The sequence below is a fragment of the Zonotrichia leucophrys genome, chromosome Z, assembly GCF_028769735.1.
Source record: "Zonotrichia leucophrys gambelii isolate GWCS_2022_RI chromosome Z, RI_Zleu_2.0, whole genome shotgun sequence".
NCBI classification, from domain to species: domain Eukaryota; kingdom Metazoa; phylum Chordata; class Aves; order Passeriformes; family Passerellidae; genus Zonotrichia; species Zonotrichia leucophrys.
In genome coordinates, this window is record NC_088200.1 from 40,142,210 (window position 1) to 40,151,132 (window position 8,923).

An 8,923-nucleotide genomic window follows, 5' to 3' on the forward strand; every position below is an offset into this window, starting at 1 on the left:
ATCCACATAACCCATTCTCAATAGCAAATTTCTCCAGTAAAACATCTGTGTGTTATTTTTCTCCTGGTGTTAGAGAGATACATCTTTTCTTGTGAAAAAGCATGCCAGCATTTGTGACCATTTGAATTACAGTGTCTGTGTGAGGAAGCATACAATAGGGTAGGAAGAGTGAAGCCCTCTTAAAGACTGGCTAACTGAATTGGCATGGTATTCCTAGGAGTGGAAAAAAAGACCCAAAAAAATCCCAACAAACTGCCCCCCCTCCCCCAAGAATTGAATATTAATAGCAAGAGAGCACAGCATGCTCCAGGATTGGATGGGCCATGTTCTTTCTATTGCCTTATACATACACGAACAAAGTAGCTGTTCTCTATAGTTGTAAGTCCTAAAGGTCATGGATGAGAACACAAAGTAATGGTTTGGTCAGGATACATCAAAATTATTTTTATTCACTCTCATCTGAAAAATATCAAGGAAGAATCTGAAGTACTTCAATTTATGCTGGCTTGTGAAGTAGAATGCTTTAATGCTATGACTCTGATTTCCACAGCTATAAGTAAGGTCTGATAAAATCAAATTACTAAAATAAGATAAAAATAAGATTACTTCTTTTGAATCCTATTTGCTATTGTATTACTGTAGCAAAGCAATTTTGTTGATGCTTAATAGGAGTTCTGCAATATATTGTGTTGTGCCACGGTGGTTAAAAATTTTCAATTAAAGAGAGTAATAGAAAAATTCCTGCAAAATATTTTTGCTTTGAAACTTGTTTATACTTTGATGCAAGTGAACAGCAATGTTTTGTAACAGAGAACTTAATATGATATCCTGATATTTATAAGTAAAATAGAGCCAGGTAGAAGCTGTCTCTTCTTATGCAGTTCCACTCTTTCTGATTTTGTGAAATGTTTTCCAATATAGAAGACATTATAGGGAAAAATAACTGATAAGCTACATTCTTCTTGAATGATCAATAATAAAAAAAATTGTTACTTGTGCTAAATAACAAATATTTGTATTTGCTATCTGTGCTTCTCAATTGTGCGTCTGTTTAGTGGCACAATCACAGCTATTAACTTTGATAGCAGATGAAGACAAAATTGTAATTTCACTTACTGGTATGAAATGCTGAGTTTTCTTCCGTCTATAAATTTTGTAGTGTTTTTTCTGTTTCTTGTTAGCCAACTGAAGTATTTAATGCTAGTGTTCAACAGCATTTAAGTAGGAGAGAAAGCTTATATAGGGTGGGAAAAAGGAATCTTTCCTGCACATATGCACAAAAGGCATATCTCTTTCAAAAACTGCAGAACTATCTGATAGATTTATCACACACCTTCACATTTCAAAAGCCATCTCTGGGGCTTCTAGTCTTGAATTCCAAATGCCTTAGATAGCATTTTTCTCTGACACATCTAGCAAAAAGAAAATGATGATGTTATGGTAGGGCATAAAAGTTTTACTGGAGTTCATCTCAGCTGTTGTATATACAGTCTACTGGGTTATAACTTCACTGTTACTACCAAACTGGATTGTCCTACAGCCATCCTGCTGTTATTCTCAACACTTAAATGTATTTCCTCTAAACTTAGATTTGTAGGCAGAGCTGGTAGCTGCTAAAACTTTTGTAAGAGCCCATTTGGAGTTACTAAAAACTTTGGCAATTTAGATATCCTACAGCTGAAATTTTTATGTGTGGGTTCATGTCTGAAAAAGTCAGGAAAGTTTACCTCAAGCAGTTTCGTCTTTTGGAATGATTCTGAGGAGGAGGATTAAGGATAAAAAAAATCATCCTTCTTTCTGTCCTAATGTTTCCCAGGCCTTTATTTGGCAACATCCTTTGTTCCTTTATACAGTGAAAGATAGTTCCTTTAGACAGGGACGTGCTGGTGGATGACTAGAAGAGTGATTCCCATTGGACTTTAGAGGTTGGTTTGTGAAGCGTTTCTGTAGATGTGCTGTCATTTGACTGAGCCATCATAAACTGGTCTGTGACTGGGACTCTGAGGCAGTGTCTTGGAAGAACCTGTACCACTTCAGGGCTCCTTCCACCACAGTGCCCTTCTGCAGTGAGGGACTGGGCTGTGCATGCATCACCACCACAGCTCAGCACAGACCTTGCAGTCTGGGAGAGCCTTTTGTCATTTTTTTTCACCCTAGTTACTTCCGTGGAAGACAGAGGCAAGCTCTTGTTTGTTCTCAATGCCTTGCTAAAGTTGCTGCTATATCGAAAAAAAGGATGGGGGGAAAAAAAACAAAGCCACAAAATCAAGCAAGAAAAAGAAAGAACTCCAATTTGCTTCAATACAAAAGTGTTAAAAAGTTGGAGGCAAATATGGAGAATTCATGGAGCTGTAAGGACAAGAAATAGAGGGACCAGATTCTTAAAAAGAGATTTGTTCAGTCTCTGCAGAATTCAGGATGCCTGAGGGTCAAATTTCTTGTGGTATAAGCAAATAGCTGTGAAATGTACCAGCAAATTACTGAATTATTGCCTTTAGGAACATCATTAGGAACATTCCTGAAGCCAATTACTGCATGAACTCAAGGAGCAGTTATCTCTGTTCTCCTAAGGATCTGGTCCTTCTGTACAGATGGAAAGTCGGTTATATGGAATGAGAATTTAATTTTTTTTTCCCAGATTGGTTACTAGGAAAAAACAGGTTTTGTGTTTGAGTGCTTTTAAATTACTATACTCGAGTTAAGGATGCAAAATATGAAGTATACATCTAAAGCCAAAATTTTCCCAGAAGATACATAATTCTTTAAACTTCCTCATATGTTCCTTACAGATCCAGTCACTAGACGAACTGTAGGAAAGAATCATCATAAGACTCTTTGGAATGCACAGGAGTTAAAAGCAAGGAAGAATAGACACGAGGCACTGCATTCCCAAAGGCATTTTTTTGGCACAGTACTAACATTTGATGCCAATGTCATGCTACATTACTGAGGATAAAAGGCTCAAGGAACAATGTAACAGAACAAAATTATCTTTGAGAAGCTTCCATATCAAAAGTAGCCCATTGTAATTCACCTTTTCCTTTGTGTGTGGGCATATGAACTGTACATAAATAATAAAAAAAAACCTGCTGACCAAGCTGCTAACCTCAGTTCAGTCCAGGTGTGGCAACCAAGGGTGACTTGCATGACTCTGCTATTTTTCTTTGGGTTCTATTAGGAGAATAAAAGCAGGAACAGGTGAGTTCCTTATTTATTATCTTTTAGCTGTAAAGAGAAAGGAGCCGTTAACACTTTCCTTTTCCTATTGGCATATTGAAATAGCATTAAGACAGACTTCTGTGCTGAATATCTCTTTTTGTTATTTCAAGTGTTCTGTCCTCTCGAAAGAAGGGATGAAGCCATTCATTTCTGTGCTTATCTAGTTTTGTATCTCCCACTTCAACACCCCCCACCAAAAAAAGCTGTCAAAAATGAGCTAAAATTCTTCCAGCTCCAAACACACTAACAGAAAAAAAGGACAACTTCCTATAGTTTCCTGACAGCCGTGTGGAGCCAAGATGCAAGGAACAGAGATCTCAGGAATGGGAAGGACTTCTGTGTCTCCAGCATGTCTCCATGCTCCCTCTGTGGACTTTTATCTATCTAATGCCTTAAGACTTTGCTTGAGATGCATGGAATATGTTCTGCTTCACTTGTTCATGTATATGCCAGTATGGTCTGTAGATGGGGATCAGTGCTCTCTCAGATAACAAAATGGGTACTGACTACTGCATTTTAAATGCTACTGAATAAATGCATAGCTACAGGAAACTGTGGTGCTGCTAAACTCAGAAATCATTAGGTTTTCAATGGTGTCACCCTTGTCATCCACCGAAACAAAGCAACATAGAACAGTATATTGTAACAAGAGCTCACAACTTTGATGCCATCTTCCTGTTTGATTTTGGGCAGGTCTCCAGAGATCATGTCTTTGCTTAGAGAAGATAGTGAATGTGAGACCATGTAAGCTGGTTCAGTAAGAGCATTTGAAAAATAAGTGTAAGGTACGTTGTGAAATAACAAAGAGCTACATGAATGAAATCTTCAGTAGCTGCTTTTGGCCAAGGGAAAGTCAAGCAGAGGCTACATGAGATAGGTGCTGTAACTGGAGGTATATCTGTGCAAAAAGAACTTTGATCTGCAGGATACCCCTGAGACAGTGGTGTAAGTATCGCTGTGTGCTTAGAGAACAAGCAGGACCAAGACACAACCATGCATGCAGAATTTTTTCCCCCATATTTTGAAACACTAAAGGAGGATTTAAAACAACTGTTGAGCTTTCCAAGATCTTTGCTGCCAAAGAAGGTGGATGTCTGATTGTCTGATGCGTAATAATACTGTTGTGCTACAGCACTCTAAGGTTTTGGAATAATCAAAGAAGATTGCGCCTCAGGAAAATTCACCTGCTATTTTACTGGCCTTCCACTGCTGGGGATGACCAGTGCTGTAGGGGGGTGCATGAAACTCCCACCCTACATAAATGTGGTCTGAGTGCATTATTCTCAAATTCCAGCACTTTGCTCTGTGACACTCCCCCAAAGCTATTTAACTATAGGCACTCATTAAAAAAAAATCTTATTGTAGATGTTTCCTTGTGAAGTGCCCATCAAATAAACTGCTGAGATATTATTGAAAAAATTCATGTCAATTAGTAATTTTTTAAAAAGATAGGAGAAACCAATTGAGAAACCCCAGGAGCTTAATCACTTGCCATCTGAATTATTAATTTCATTATGTGTTTTAAGAGAAAGGACACGATAGCCACTAAAGGAGGCCCTGGAGGAACGCAATACTGGTACATCAACACAACTGATTTCTCAGTGATTTAAAGAAAATTATCTTAGTGACAAGTTTAAAAGTTTCCAGTTGAAAAGGAGATGCTACTTCCGGGCCAGTGGAGGGTCCTACATAGCTATGGTTGGTGGGCAAGGAGTAACCAAAAGCATTGGTGCATCTTGCCAACTTTTCTTGCCATTTTGGCCATTTTTACCAGATATGCACTGGGATATATCACAGGTATGCTCACCAGTTTCACAACTTCTCTGGCTTGTCTTCTCCCCTTCCTTGCCAGTCTCATGCCTTAGGGATAAAGGACAAAATGATAGTTCAAGTCAGGGACATGCAGACTTGACATGCAGACATGCATCTCTACTCTTTTCATGGTGTCGTAGCTAAAGAGCAGCTCTGACTCCATAACAAATACTATTGCAGCAATTTGTTTGACATGTCAGACAGTGCTTTAAATGAGGAAGGTCAAAAGTTTTCATAGAGAATAATACTAGATTTTTCAAATGGAGAATGGGGGCCGAAATTACTTGTTAAAAGCTATGTAGCACTAAGGTGAGAGCTGCCTGAGTGAAAGCTGCAAGTTTTTTGCCCAATAAAAATTATAGCAATACAGCAATTATAGCTTAGTTCTGCTATGAGAACAGTCTCTGGCATCCCCTTACTGTTGTCAGGCCATGTAATCCATTTTCTATAGTGAATTACGTGGTATTCCCTATGGCAAGAATACTGTTTTGCATTTTCCTCCATTTACTTTTATCTGGATTTTGTGGTTTATGCTTTGCATATAGCCCTTAGACAATATAATTGCCTTGTGGAATCTCTCCCTTCCTGTTTAGTGCTCCCTTCCCCAGCAGTTTTTGACACGCAAAGGGCAGGGTAGAATTGATGACTCAAAATATTCTTACCTTTTATACAGCTCTGTACATACTCCTGTAGTGTCTGTGGCAGACTCCTCCTTAGTTTCAATCACGTGCTTGATTTTCTCCTGCTTTGCTGCATAGTGAGTTAAAATTTTAAGTGTACATTACATGCTGTACTCTCAATATTTTGGAATTTGTTAGGGTTCAGCTTTGGGGTTCAGACCAGAGCGAAAATATCTCAAGAATCCTTGGTAAATCAGTACACCACATGAATACCCTTCTTGTTCTACTTTTAATCTTTCTGTGGTGTATACTGCAAGAATGTCAATCCATAATTGCATTAGAACTAATTACTTGGTGATTTTTATGTTAAAAAAAATCATTTTTGTAAAAATTTTGTGAACAACATGTATGATTAAAAGGTGGATTTTTTTCAACATTGATTTAAGATTGGAATGAAAATATATCCAGAAAAAGCAAGTTTTTCCTTGTTATTTTCTATCACAGTATTTCATGAACTGAATTTTACCAAATTTATTCCCATATCTCTATAGAAGGACTTAATTCTAAAGCAAAATTTTCATAAGAAAAGAGTAATAGAATAAAACCCAGTTCTGTATCTGGACAGTTGGAGCAGCAGCCTCTGAATGTAAAATATACCTCTATGTGTATATTTTCAGATAAAACTCAGAACTTCAGAAACTCATCAGCAGTATAATCTTTTGAACTGAAAGTCTTTTAGCAGCTTCCCCAGAGAGTTAATGGAAGCTGTGATAGTATTCCATTTGATAGTGATTTTGTCATTAGCAGTCCTTTTAGATAAGGGATTATGCTTAGCAACAAATGGTCACTTTTGCAGAAATAGAACATTAATTTAGCTCCAGTTTCTAATTTTTAATTTGTCTTTACATGAAAAATGCAGTAAATTACTCTTAGACGTGAGATTCGTGATACAACATCTGAGTTGAATTTTTAATTAGATGTGTTCTGCAGTGTAACACGCATCCTTCAATTGTAACCTGTATACTTCTACTTTACACATCAAGGCAACTGTCTGAGTACTTCGTTTCAGGTGGATTGTTTATGTTTGGAGGTTTTATTTGATTGTGTTCTTCGTTTGTTTGTTTATAGGAAAAGAGCTGGCTGTTGCAGAAATTAAGAAAACTATTTGCAAATAAAATATGACAGATTCATGCAAATAGGGTATCTCCTTTTGCTCTCAAGCTTTGAAAGCATTGAAATAAGAAAGCAGGAGGAGATCTTATAGAACAGCCGAGGTTCTACTTGAGCATACATTACTGAAGAAATAAAATAATGCATAGATCATAGAAGGGAACCAAAGCATTTGGAATAAATGTTCATTGGATTTTAACTAGAATTTATGGATTCATTAAAGAGTCTCTGCAGCAAAATTAATCCTGATTATCTGCTTTTGAAGAAAAGTAAAACAAGGGAATACATATGCTTCTTAGCCCTATCTCTTGTAATCATGTTTTTGTAGCATAGAATTGGGCATTTCAACCGCATAAATGGAAGTAATTTTTTATTGAATGACTGAAAATGCACATTCTAGAAAAGAAAGTGTAAGGCAAAGTAATTCTTAATGGTTTTCTCCTTTTAGATTAGCTGGCAGATGCAATCATCAATTCTTTAGTCATGTGGGTTAGTAAAAAAATTTTGAGAAAATTAGAGTAATCTCAATTAAGCCCTACAGACCCAAGGAATGTACTTAAACTACCTATATATGTATATATAAAAACTCCAAACCTCACCTTCAAAAAGTTGTCTTGTGACAGACAGATCAATGCACATCTAATTTTGAATGAAAGCCCATTCCTGCCTTCATTTTTCCAGGCCATATGGAAACGCATGATTTAGATAATTTGTTGAATTTCAGTTGAATGCTGAAAATACCTTCAATTAAAATGGAATGAAAACATCCCAGTGAAGCTCTAAAGAAAGTTAAATCTCCTCCCTTGGTGAAGAGTTTAAGGCTTAAATTGTAGTGGCTGGTACTGGTGATGAATTGGAAGCTGTCTTTCTCGCCGTGGCCTGTCATCACTCTGCTCTCTGCTCCTCTCGTGATTTGATTGTTGGTTGACTGGTGGCACGAACAATATATCTCCCTAATCTCATTGGGATTTAGTAAGATTGGATGTATTCTTCAATGAAGTACAAGGAACATAGTCTTATGTGAAAGCTTTCTGTCATTTAAAAAAAGAAGTCTCTGAAAACTTAATTTTAAGCAGACTTTTAGCTTAAATAGTCATTGAGGCAGTAAATGCTTCTTCCCCACCAGACTTGCAGGGACAACTTCAGTTTTGCATTCGGGAGGAAACTACCAGACCCTGCTCAATAGTTAAGTCTCCAGCTAAGGGATTTTTTAACAGCTTCCTTGGTTTGTAAGCATTTTGGCATCAAATCAGACTTTTCTCATTACACAAGATGTGGCTCTCTACATTTGGATACGAAGTTACTACAAAGATACGGGGGGCGGGGTGAGGGGTAACACAGGGAGCTGCATTCACCAAAGGAGAATTTTTCTTCCAAACTTAGTTAGCGTGAAGAAGTACTTGTTCCCTGGGTGAATAGAAATCCTGAGCTGTTAATCACAAATAGTGTGATTGGAATACTACTTTCCAAGGGAGAATCCTGCCTAAGGAAGCCTGGCTGGATGTTAATAGCTGTGGCTTGGCTTTGCTGGCAGTTCCTGTGCTAATTAAAGTAACAACATGAAGATTTATAAAATGCACAATAAAATCCTAAACACAGATGCCAATGGGGATGGAGATGATTTTAGTTGAAATCACACAGGTTACCAAGACAAGCTGGTAATAAATGACCCTGCAGAGATGCAATTTTAGTCCCTTGCTTTTCCTGCCGCTTGAGTAGCAGCTCTGTTAAGACAAACAAAGCGCTGTGATACGATCTCTGTTGCTGAAGGTCTTCAAGAAAATTTTAGACCAGCATCTGTCTAAAATACCTTAGGAATAGCAAGAACTGCTTTAAGGCAGGAGGTGTGTTTCTTTCTGCTGCAGTTTTGTGCTGTAAAAAATGGGTGGGTGCTTCAAAAACCTCAGCCTGAATAAGGCTAGTTGTATGTAAGCTTTGAGTATAGGGTAAGGACTGTGGAGTTAGCTTTCTGTGGTCAGAAAATGAAAATATTCTCATGATAACATTAAGTAAACATTTACCGTGAAATTCCTTTTTTGGAAAACAGATGTGTTTCCATTTTATCTTCAAGGGAATTCTCTTAATGATGACACTAGATAAAA